The sequence below is a fragment of the Chanodichthys erythropterus genome, chromosome 21 (genome assembly GCF_024489055.1).
Source record: "Chanodichthys erythropterus isolate Z2021 chromosome 21, ASM2448905v1, whole genome shotgun sequence".
NCBI lineage: Eukaryota > Metazoa > Chordata > Actinopteri > Cypriniformes > Xenocyprididae > Chanodichthys > Chanodichthys erythropterus.
The window spans coordinates 10,784,585-10,797,801 of NC_090241.1; positions in this window are offsets into that span (position 1 = coordinate 10,784,585).

Genomic DNA, 13,217 nt, shown 5'->3' on the forward strand with positions numbered 1-13,217 from the left:
CTCAAAAATAAGCAAATATATAAATATGTAAATGCCACAAAAATATAAAGAAACTCAGAAAACCCTGTCAAGTAAATGGCAGTAACATTGTTCAGATAATGAGACATGAGAAGAATGCCATTACTGTGGATGTTTTTGGGAAAACATTTTAACATCCAAGTACATTTATCAAGATATAGGAAATCTCATTTGACCATCAGGCATTTATTTATTATGTCAGCTCTATGATGGAATGTTTAAGTATAATTATGCTATGCATCTGTAAATACTGGCCTCTGGGACTTTATATTTAGCAGTATGGACTATAAAACACAGAGCTTCCATATGTTTGTGCAAATCGAATTGACTGGATTAATTCATAGCGTTTAGTTTATTATGCCTTGCGTGATATTTCTTTGTTCTCTTACTACCATGTCAATTGGGTTTACGCACACAAATGGATTGGACTGGTTATGTTGTCTGCGCAGACAGAGGTATCATCACTGATTGAAAGCAGGTGGGTCAGGACCTCTTTCTAATATGGCTGATTAGTCAGTGTCTGCTGTGAGCTCACCGCACCGTACAGATGGCAAACAATGCAGCAACAGCTCAGCGTCATCCTTCACGAGCCCCTAGGGACAGCATCTGACTCTTACAGCCTGCTGCGCCCTTTGACCTCCAGATCAAGCTCCTCAATTACTTTATACCTGCACACGAGGATGGGTGGGATCAACAATTCAATTAAAGCCAGCAACACACCCACTAATCTCATCAGGACTGCCAGAGTTTCATTAGCGCTCAAGAGTCTTCAAAGTCCTGCCTCTGCGTCAGTAAGGGGATTGGCCACCCGCTCTTTCATGCCTTAATTAAATTTGAAGTCTCGCTGGCTATAAAGGCAGACTCAGCATTAAGGTTCTGAGGTTGATGAATGTTATATAAAAACAAAATTATTTCCAATGGAGCATTTTTTTTTAATATGCAAATCACATAAAGCACAGACACTGAGAACTGCAACAGCTAAAGAAATGAATCTCCCAAACCCTGTCAGTAATGGTGTCCAGGTCATATTTCAAAAAATAAAGAAAGAAATAAGAAATTATATTTTGCTTTACAAAAAAAAATATATATATATATATTTTTGCACTGTGACATTTTCAGGATGATTAAGAACATTTCCCCCCAAATTCTCAGTAATACAGACTACTGAACAGATTAAAATATTATTTAAATTGTATTAAAATAAGTATTTATTCATGGTAGAATATGTTATACTGCCTTTTTGTTGGTTTTAATCATTTCATTACAGTATTTTCTGTTGAAATATAGTAAAAGACTCACGCCGTTCCCTCACGGCTCTCGCCTGCCCTGCTCGTCACAAATATTTATTATTATTATAAATTTGTGACTGGGACATGTTTTCAAGAGATTCAATCAAAAAAAAAAAAAAAAAATTGAAACCCCAAGCCAATAAGTTGTGTTGCTTTTTTGGAGGATTCTATGTGTTGATGACAGAATGACAGAAAGAGTAAGAGAGAGGAGGCAAAGCTTCAAGGCAAACAAGCTTCTTGAACCTTTGCAAATTTTTAAAATGAGCTCAGGCTAAATTGAAATTCAAAGAATCAGTGGATAAAGAACACCAGCTGTAGACTCAGAAGTCACTGATGGGGAAAATATCTGCAGGCTGCCTGCACTCTTCTCATGGTGATACGGTGTGAAACACCAAACACAGCATTTGATCATACTGGTATATCTTTTTGACTCAAAAAGCAGAGCTCTAAATAAAGAGACATAGCTTTTCTTCATTAAAATTACATACAAAACATACACCGATCAGGCATTATGACCACTGACAGGCGAACCCATAGGAAAAATGTATTGCTTAGTGGTTGCTTTTCTTAAGCTCATGAGACTTAGTTGTGATTCTCATATATTCCTCATTTTAGTATCAATACAGTTTCAGATGTTTCTCTTAAAATTCCTTAGGATAAATAAAAGTAGACAGAAATGAGACATGAGAAATATCTAAAAGAAAAATAGTCAAAACTGAGAGAGTGGTGAAAGAAACTTAGAACAGCTCTTTATTGTCTTGCTGCAGTCTCTTTCAAGACTCCATTTTATTGCTCAGAGGTTGCTCTTTCTAAGCTTGTGAGACTTAGTTGTGATTCTCATTTATCTCTCATTTCAGTATCAGCAGCGTTTCAGATGTGTCTCCTAAAATTCCTTCGCAGGAATAAGAGTAGGCACAACTGGGACATGAAAAATATCTGAGAGAAAAGGAGTTAAAAATGAGAATGTGGTGGAAGAAACATAGAACATCTCTTTATTGTCTTGCTGCAGTCTCTTTCAAGACTCCATTATAGGAATATTTTATTGCTCAGAGGTTGCTCTTTCTAAGCTCAAGAGACTTAATTGTGATTCTCATATATCTCTCATTGTAGTATCAACAGTGTCTCTGATGTTTCTCCTAAAATGCCTTAAGAGAAATAAAAGTAGACACAACTCAGACATGAGAAAGTTCTGAGAGAAAGGGGTCCAAAATGAGAAACAAAAAATCACTTTATTGTAAAAATATTTTCAGAGGTTGCTTTTTTTATGACATTGTGATTTTAACCTCTAATGGACAGGACAGTAGGATGAGAGACAGGAAACAATGGGAGAGGTGAGAAGGGAACAGGAGCAGGAAAGTACCTTTAGCTGGGTTTCAAACTCCTGCTGTCTCAGGAGCTGCTGTGTCTCAATGTTGAGGTGCTGTTCACAAGGCTATGGCTGACAGAGCTTTCTCTAAGCTCAGGATACTAAGAGCTGATTATTCTCTTATGTGACTCATTTAGGTATCAGCTTTGTCTTTTGGTGTCAGCTGCATAAACTTAGAACAGTTGCACATTAACTTAAGAACTAGTTTGACTAAGTAGCAGTTAACCAAAGGGCAGTCAGTCTTACTTTTCAGATTTGAATTAAACAGATATACCTTTTCATGCAACTGACTTAAAAAAGTTATTACGAGGCTTGAAGTAAAAAAAATAAAAATAAAAAAAAAATAGATGACTAATTTTTAAGACTTCTCTAAGAAGTTTTTGCAACCAGCCCCAGATGTCTTCAATTTTATTTTAGGCGAAACGTGTTAAATTTAAAATTTTTACAAATATTATAAATACTGAAACTTATTTAAATAGTATTATACATTTTATGAAGGGTTACTCACTTAAATTTATCTTCAATGCCCAGCATTGTATATGTAGCACATATTCCAAACAAGGGATAAGACAAGTCTAAGATGTTTAGGCTAAGATAAATACTTCCTTTGTATAACAAATGTAATACTAGTGTACCAGTGCTTTATGCTTGTTGCATAACCTTTTTTTTTTTTTTTCATTTAACATTGTAAAGTTTGTCTTGTACAACCCATTTTGCATGCATGCTTTCCACTATATAGGTCATGTTTTCCTCTATTAAGTCATTGTTCAATGAAACTCTGCACACTAAACTTCAAATATAAGAATGCATGTTTTGTGCTTGATTGAAATGGTGTGGATGAATAAGATAAAAGCTACCCAAAGGGGAGAAAAAAAAAACTTTAACATCTCAAATGTTTCTCCTAGACAAAAATGAGGTTAAATTAACATCAAATGGAGACTTTTGCTTGAGTCTCCTGCTTCTCACACTTGTCTCCTGAGACAAATTATCTAAGAAATCTCTCAATGGTCTCCTTTAAAGTTTTAGAAGATATCTCAAGACATCACACACTGTGCTCAGAATTTTCTCCTCAGCTAGAGACTCGAGAGCTCTCACTCTTGTCTCCTCTGAAGTTTCAGAAGAGATCTCAGCAACATCACACAGTGTTCTCAGATTTTTATCCTAAAGACCCAATTGGTCTAACACTTGTCTTCTCTAAAGTTTTAGAAGAGACCTCAGTAACATTGCACACTGTGCTCAGATTTTTCTCCTTAGCTAAAGACTCTGAAACTCTCTCATTTGTGCACCAATAAAGTATCCCTGCACTTTCTTTGCTGAAAGGCACATTAAATGGCTTATGTCCCAATCCTTGACTAATTTGATTATAGTATGTAAGTATATGATACATATACCTAGTATATGATAGAAATGTGTGAGTTCACATTGAGACATTTGACTTTGTATACACATTGCAAAGTTGTTGAGATCACTTTTAAAACTTAGAGGAGACAAATGTGAGAATGCCAAAGTCTCTAGCTGAGGAGAGAAATATGAGCATAGCGTGTGATATTGATGAGATATTGTCTGAATCTTTAGAGACAAATATGAGCGATCCAGTTTTCCTAGCTAAGGAGATAAATCTGAGCACAGTATGTGATGTTGTTGAGATCTCTTCTAAAACTTTAAAGGAGACCATTGTGAGAGTGTGAGAGTTTTTGTCTCAGGAGACAAGTATGAGAAGCAGGAAACTCAAGCAAAAGTCTCCATTTAATATTAAAGTAACCTCATTTTTGTCTAGGAGATCTCACTTTAGATTTTTCTTTCCTATAGAAAGTGAATAACACTGATTATACCTTAATCACGGCACCTGTTAGTGGGTGGGATATATTAGGCAGCAAGTGAACTTTTTCCTCAAAGGAAAATTATTTGTTAGAAGCAGAAAAATGGGCAAGCGTAAGGATTTGAGCTTGTTTGACCAAATTGTGATGGCTGGACAGTTTCTGGGTCAGAGCATCTCCAAAACAAAAGCAGCTCTTGTGGGATGTTCCTGGTCTGCAGTGGTCAGTATCTATCAAAAGTGGTCCAAGGATGGAACAGTGGTGAACCAGCGACAGGGTCATGGGCAGCCAAGAGTCATTAATGCATGTGGGGAGTGAAGGCTGGCCCATGTGGTCCAATCCAACAGATAAGCTACTGTAGCTCAAAATGCTGGTTCTGATAGAAAGGTGTCAGAATACACAGTGCATCACAGTTTGTTGCGTATGGAGCTGCATAGCCGCAGACCAGTCTGGGTGCCCATGCTGACCACTTTCCACTGCCAAAAGTGCCAACAGTGGGCACGTGAGCATCAGAACGGCCAATGGAGCAATGGAAAAAGGGTGGCCTAGTCTGATGAATCACATTTTCTTTTATATCACGTGGATGGCTGGGTGCTTGTGCGTTGCTTACCTGGGAAACACATGGCACTAGGATGCACTATGAGAAGAAGGCAAGCTGGCAGAGGCAGTGTGATGCTTTGGGCAATGTTGTGCTGGGAAACCTTGGGTCCTGCCATCCATATGGATGGTACTTTGACACGTACCACCTACCTAAGCATTGTTGCATACAATGTACACCCTTTCATGGAAACGGTACTCCCTGGTGGCTGTGGCCTCTTTCTGCAGGATAATGCATCCTGCCATAAAGCAAAAATGGTTCAGGAATGGTTTGCGGAGCACAACAATGAGTTTGAGGTGTTGACTTGGCCTCCAAATTCCCCAGATCTCAACCCAATCTAGCACCTGTAGGATGTGCTGAACAAACAAGTCCGATCCATGGAGTTCCCACTTCGCAACTTACAGGACTTAAAGGATCTGCTGCTAAAATCTTAGTGCCAGATACCACAGCACACCTTCAGGGGTCTGTCTCGATGGGTCAGGGCTGTTTTGGCAGCAAAATGGGGACCAACACAATATTAGGAAGGTGGTCATAATGTAATGCCTGATCGGTGTATAGTCACAATACACATTGAACTATTCTTTATCACACACAGTGGACCAAATAAGTATTTAGACACTCAAGCCACACTTATAAATATGAATATAGTATGAATATCAAAACATCAAAGCAAGTGGAACTAACTTCACCACCTGGTGTGTTTGTCATTTTCTGTGGCTGTATGAAGTCTGTTCTCCTCAAATTGGTATTGGTGTCCTAGCAGAGGGACCACATTATCTACGGACATGTTCCACTAAACACAAACAAACACAAAGTGTTACAATCAGGCAATAATTGTCCATCTTAACTGAGATCCAAAATTGTAGGATGTAGACTATACAGTTGCATACCGTATTGTACACTTCCTCAGTACAACCAAAATTTTGGGTAAAATTAGGTGCCATTTTTATTTAATTTAAATTTACACATTAATTTGGCAGATGCTTTTATTTAAAGCGGCTTTCATTGCTTTCAAGGTACGCATTTGATCAGTTCTTGCTTTTGAGAATCGAAACCATAACCTTGTCACTGCTAGCGCCATACTACAGGAACATTTCACGTCATGTTTTAAGTGTGGCTAAAACGTATTTAAAGCTGCAGTCCGCAATTGTTACTCTTTGTCGCCATCTCTGTTTGAAACCTGCAACTGCAGTCATATGCGGAACAGTTATCTGTACGTGCGTTGTGCCTCGGCACAGCTCGTCAGTGCGGATGAATCTAATGCTTGCTGTCAGTCACAGATTCTACATCTTGAAAGTATGACCAATATAGGAATTTTCACTGGAAAATATCAGCTGAACAAGTAAGTAACATTTCTGCCGCTTTTTTTCTGACCAACTGAGGAAAAAAGCATCAGGCTACAATAAATCACACTGCCAATGATGATTAAATCTAACGATCGCTTAGCTCGGATCATGCCAAACCGTGCAAATTATTATTACTGTTATACTTTGTTCTCAAATTGTTAATGTTAACAACATCAGCATTGCGTGACTATGTGTATATTAGCATTACCTGTAGATTTCAATTTCTGTAGCCACTCCACAGTCCAAAGTCTTTTGCTTTTTGACTACGGTTAAATCTCCAGTTGTCACTGATGATTGTCATTTGGACCTTTCTGGATTACAATCCGTCATCAAAATGATAAGTTGTATTATTTCAGCTGCTGTAAGAAAAATGATCCGCTACCAGCAGCATCCTCAGGTGATAAAGCCGACTAGCCTGGACTCCTTCTATCTGTTTACGGACGTGACGTAGTGACGCACAGACGAACTGCTGGATGCTCGAATTTCCCGCGGAAATCCACTATGTCGCTCTTATTATAAAACAGTATTACAAGCTTACCGTTGTGAATCGAGCTAAGATAATGAGATAGTTTTGAACACTAGCTGGTTATGTACTTGCTCAAAAATTGATTTTGGATCATTTTTAACCAAAAAAAAGTTACGGACTGCAGCTTTAAGTGGCTTAAATATTTCTGGGCTACTGTATATGTTAAACACCCAAAGAGAGAGAGAGGGAGAGAGAGCGGGAATGCAAGAGAAATAAGACAGACAGTAATTATCCTGATGATTGAGCATGAAGCTTCCCATCAGCTCATGAAATGACAGCTCCCATGGATCAGTCATTCTGACCTCTTCACTCAAACAGCTGTGAGGATTGACAGCTGGATTTTAGGATGTGTGAATGACATGTTGTGTCTCTTTTATACAGAAATTAAGATGCAGATTAAATATAGACTATGCTGTGTGTCACACCAATAAAAATAAGATCTGTGTTCCCAAGACCTCACATCACCCCATAAATGAAATCTATCACCTTGCATGAAACATGCCATTGGAGGGCATAAACTAACTACTCACACTCTAAATCAAACTCTCTAATTATTTTATAGCTGATGTCTAGGGAATCATTGTTTCTTCACGGCAATAGGAGTCCCAAAGCGCTTAATCTCCACTGGTCTTCTTTGTCATTGAAAAATGACTGTCCTCACAATGCTGTTTCATGCACTTAAAGCTACAGCATGTAATTTTGCACTACTAACAGCACCAACGGGTTTGCAAAAATAATAAATAATTTCCAAAGGGGTTTCCTAAACACTCCTTCTACCTGCCGTTATGTTGACAAACAAATAAGTCATGCTATATTTAGGATAATTACATTCACATTGACCTTTTACGGCTACAAGTATGTTTTTATCATTACTTACAATCTTGCACATATTATATGCATTCTGTCACTAAACAACAAATGATTGTTGTGATAAAACATTGTGAAACAGAAAGACTTAATTACTGTCAAATGAACGCTGACAATAATGGCATAATGCCGTTGACATTGTTTCACCGTATTCATGAAAATAATCAAAACAATTTAAAGAAAAAATAGCCTTTGATCATCGAAGACTCCAGATGATGCCAACTTTGGACTTACATACAAAAGTGAGCAAATGCTTTAATTGCTGCCTGACACATTTGTTGTGTCTGCTTAACTGAATCCATGACATTAACTAACCACATAACTTGTATTATCTTATAGCTGTATGTATATTACTGCCATATGGACATTACTTTGACACACTCATCTCTGTCTGATAATCCAGATTGTAACCTATACGTTTACATGCACCCTCATAATGCAATTATATAATGAGATTTAGGTAATATTGTGATTAAACTTTACCTCACATAAACACAATACTTTTATCAAATTGATGCAATCATAAGCGACCATAATCATAGTGAAATGAGGTGTACGCCAATTTTATCACAATAAACAGGTATGTGAACACTTTAATCGCATCTCTGAACAATGTGCTCATGTGCTTGTGATGTACAGATGCAGATTCCTAAATATGGCAGTGAAGAAGGCATCACATATTTGGGGTGCTGAAGAAACTAAGATTTGACAGTTTTGTGTGACATGAATATAATGCATTATATTGATGGTCAAAAACATTGAAATAAAGACATTTGAGAAAAATCCTATACGTCCATTGAAATGTGTTTTGCATTTGATGCAAGTAGAATAAAACAGTGCACAGTAACACACCTACTGTATGTAAGTTAATCATTTGTGCTGTGCATTTGGGTATGTGAAAAATGGCGGTAAAAATTAGAAGGGTCCTTCTGCTTCCCGCAGTATTACAAACCACACCCCTGCAAGCTACAGGTACACCTACTACAAGAAGTTATGTCTCCCGCGAAGACGCAAGCGTGGATGTCATTGACTAAAACAATCAAAATTTTGAAGTAAATTATTTTGTGTTTTATGAGTGAAATGTTTGAAAGACTAGCTTATATGCTTTCGAATCTTATGAAGTATGATATAACAGCTAGTAGTAAAACATAAAATATACTCAAATGAATACAGAATCATGGTAATTAAACCAGCTAAAAACCATTGGTGGCAATGGTTCTACGATCAACTTAGGCTTACGATGCTTTTAGGAACTTACAACGTCTGGTGATCTATGTTATACGATCTGTATCACTAGGTGGCAATAGCAAAGCTTAAAAAATGAACTAGAAGAATAGCAATAATAGTGACGACATCAGCGATTCCAGAGGGAGGGGCTCTGATGACATCCCGAATGGCTGTTTCATTGTTGGGGGGCCTAACTTGAGGTATAGGGGCGTAATTAGCAGGGGCGTGGTTTTTAGTACTGCAGGACACAGTTGGACACATTTGGTAAAAATAACCACAATACTAGTGAAATATCAGAATAATTAAAAATTGCATGTAAATAGAAGTGAAGAGGTTTGCTCGTGTCATGTAAACATCTTACTGCGATTAAGTTCTTACTCTGATTATTGGAAGTAATCACATTAGCAGTGCACAGTCAATTAAACAAGCATTTTCTGTAAAGCTGCTTTGAAATTCTAGTCTAATAATATCTGTTGTAAAAATCTTCTTCCAAGTAACCTGAAAATGTCTTTCATATGTTGATATTTATATTAACTGGTTTTAGTCAAGTCAAATATATTATTTAATGTAACTAAATGTACCAGACTTCCTCAGGTTACAAAAAGTCATTTAAAGGTCATATCAAGTATAAGTACCTCCTTGTGTTTACATTTGATGGTGTATACAATGTACAATGAGCATTTGTGTGTGTTCATTTGTAGCCTATTGTTGATGATAACATCAAACTTGGGCCATTTTCTCTCCTGTCAGACTCTCACTAATGCATCATTTCACTCAGACTTTTCTTCCTGAGCTATTTTCTGTGTGCCCTTAACAGCTCAGAAATGGGTTCTGTCTCACTGACTTCGTTAATAATCATAATTATCTGCACTTCTCGTTTATCCTCGCTCGTTCGCTCTCACTCTCTCGCCAGTGTTCCCTCGACCGATCGGGTTTCTGACGTCATGTTGTGTGGCTGAGCACTGGGAGTTTCTCTTTCACCCTCTATCTAAACCTATGCATGATAGAAAAAAGATATCAAACTGGTTAATTTTTAATCTCTTGAATGCAAAGCTGTGTAGCACAGGGCTCTGCACTAATGGCTCCGGATTGGATAACTCGTGCAAGGCTCTGGAGATAACTGAGATCCTTTACTGCTGGATGATGGGAATGATTACAGGTCAAAAGAAAACAAGCTTCTGTCAAGCTCTGCAGTTGCACATACTGTCTGTCTGCAGTCAAATGCTTCACTAGCTGCTTCATGCTGGAGAACATGCTGTCTGAGCTGACATATGACAGCTGTCTGTATTTCTGTGTTCTAGCACAAACCAGAAAAGAAACCGATAGCAAAATGTTTTTAAAAGTTGAACGTCTTTGAACTTGAGCACTGCATTTTTAAAATGCGAGAGAGACGCTGCAAAAGACGCGAGCGCAACGGTTAAAAACGTAACATTAACAATTGACACTCATTCAGTAACTTGTTTACTGAATTTACATTAAGTAAAATTTACAGAAATGTAAATCTGTTATTAAACATGAACCATGTGTTGATCAAAAATCAATGTTTTTGCACATTTCAATGTATATGTTTATGTACTTTTGGTATATGCAAAAAGATGCCATTAACAAATCATGATCTCTGTGTAGTTATTTCCCATTGTTTATTCTTTGCATTATAGACCATGTGCATAAAAGCATGAAATTTAGTTCCTGTGAAAAGAAAAAAAAATTTAATATACGTTCATCTCTTTGTTGTCTGTATTTTGTGCATACTGTTATATGGTTCTGCTTTTGTAAGATTCAGGGATAGTAAAAAATCTATTAAATCAAAATTGACAGTAATTTTCATTTCATATCACCAATTCCTCTTTTCCAACCACTTTCCTCCAGCTGCCTGTTACATAGAGACTTTTTTACGATTCAATCAGTTCTTGAAGGATTTTTTTTTTCTCTTTTTTTTCCCATCTGTTTGACTCAGACATGGACCAAATTAAAGTAGTAAAATAGATTGCGAACAGAATTTCAAGTTGACTTTATTCAGCTTTAATGTGTTACTTCTATGAGGTTAAGAAAATTGACTTGCACAGCAATATTTTCAAACATAAACAATTAAATTTTCAACTTTTCAATATGGAGATGGTTCATATTGAGAGAGATAAAAAAAAGAGCAAGTGAGAGAGAGAAATACATATTTCTCTTGTCCCCAATTTGTATGTGCATACAACACACATACCATGGTCTCAAAATTGCTGACTTTATCAATTCATTTCTGCACTGGAAAAATTGCTAGGATGATAAAACCTCCTGCTATCTGAATCGGACAGGTGTAGCCTATTCAACAGAGAGAGAGAGAGAGGAAGAGAGATGATTGTTTTTGTAATGTTACAATTCTCTTACTATTGGAAGCTCGTGCAGTGAGTGACAGCCAGCTATTTATGTTCATCCTCGACAGTACGACACACACTTTAATGAGTACATGCAGCTCTATGTCCACTCACTCATCCACAGAGATCAGTGTGCAGCCGACACACGTCTGCCAGCAAGTCTCACATTACACTTATTTGTAACGTTTTGCCTCTCCTCACAAACAAATTTGGCTTGCCGAATAACAATGTCAATAAGGCCACCGGCTGCAAAGACTCCCTGCTGTGTGAATGTCTTGATCAGTAGTAAACAGCTCAAGATGTGTTACTGATGTAGTCTGAGTTTGACTTTAAGAGAATATGCACTTAAATGTTAATGAATAAATTAAAATCATCATGATTAATCTAATTATATAAGCAAATTCATTATGTGAATTAAATATATTTAATTGAAATTTAAAAATGAAATATATATCACTAATGTGTATATGTAAGGAATAATGTACATCCAGCTGGTTGTTATAACAGAATAAACCCTGACAGGTAACGGATAACAACTGGCTGAATGTAATTATCCCTGTTATTACATGGCTACTTGCCACATAAGTAAATAATTAGACATGAAATATTGATCTGAGTCAAAATATTTTATTAGCTCTTTAAACGCAAAGCATTCGCGGCGAGAGCAATGTCAGTTGCTAGAAAGCGGCAAATTTAAACTACACGGACATTTAAATACAATTCAGTCATACCATATATTACACGGTCCAATAAATAATTAATTTTGCCAAATAATTAATTATGGGAATAAGTGATATTGATCGGAGATGATCTAAAATCGTACCTGTTTGTTACAGTGAACAAAACATTAGTCGCAAATGCCAGCAGCTGCCTTTGTATGAAATGTATGTATGTCTGCGATACCGGATGAACTGTACACAAAATATTGATTTGAATGCGTTTTAATATTTTATTAGCTCACCAAATACAAAAATTCCACAAGAAAAACATTCCTAGCAAGCGTATAGTGCTGCAGACTTCAGTAACCCACCTGTGTTATCTGTTTTTAGCGGTTGTTATTGGCTGGATGGCACGATTGACCAATCAGAATCAAGTATTCCACAGACCCGATAAATAAATAAATACACACACTCTAACTTTATTAGGTACATCTGTTCAACTGCTTGTTAACGCAAATATCTAAATCAGCAATCACATGGCAGCAACTCAATGCATTAGGCATGTAGACATGATAAAGACGATCTGCTGAAGTTCAAACTGAGCATCAGAATGGGGAAGAAAGGTGATTTAAGTGATAGCCAGATGGGCTGGTCTGAGTATATAAGAAACTGCTGATCTACTGGGATTTTCCTGCACAACCATCTCTCTTTAAAGAGAATGGTCTGAAAAAGAGAAAATATCCAGAAAATATGGCACTTCTATCAGCTGAGAACAGCAAACTGAGGCTACAATTCACACAGACTCGCCAAAATTGGACGATAGAAGATGGTAAAAAACATTACCTGGCCTGATGAGTTTCAATTTCTGCTGCGACCTTCAGAAGTTAGGGTCAGAATTTGGTCTAAACAACATGAAAGCATGGATCCATCCTGCCTTGTATCAACAGTTCAGGCTGCTGCTGGTGTAATGGTGTGGGGGATATTTTCTTGGCACACTTTGGGCCCCTTAGTACCAATTGAGCATCGTTTAAAAGCCACAGCCTACCTGAGTATTGTTGCTGACCATATCCATCCCTTTATGACCACAGTGGACCCATCTTCTGATGGTTACTTCCAGCCAGATATCAATGTCACAAAGCTC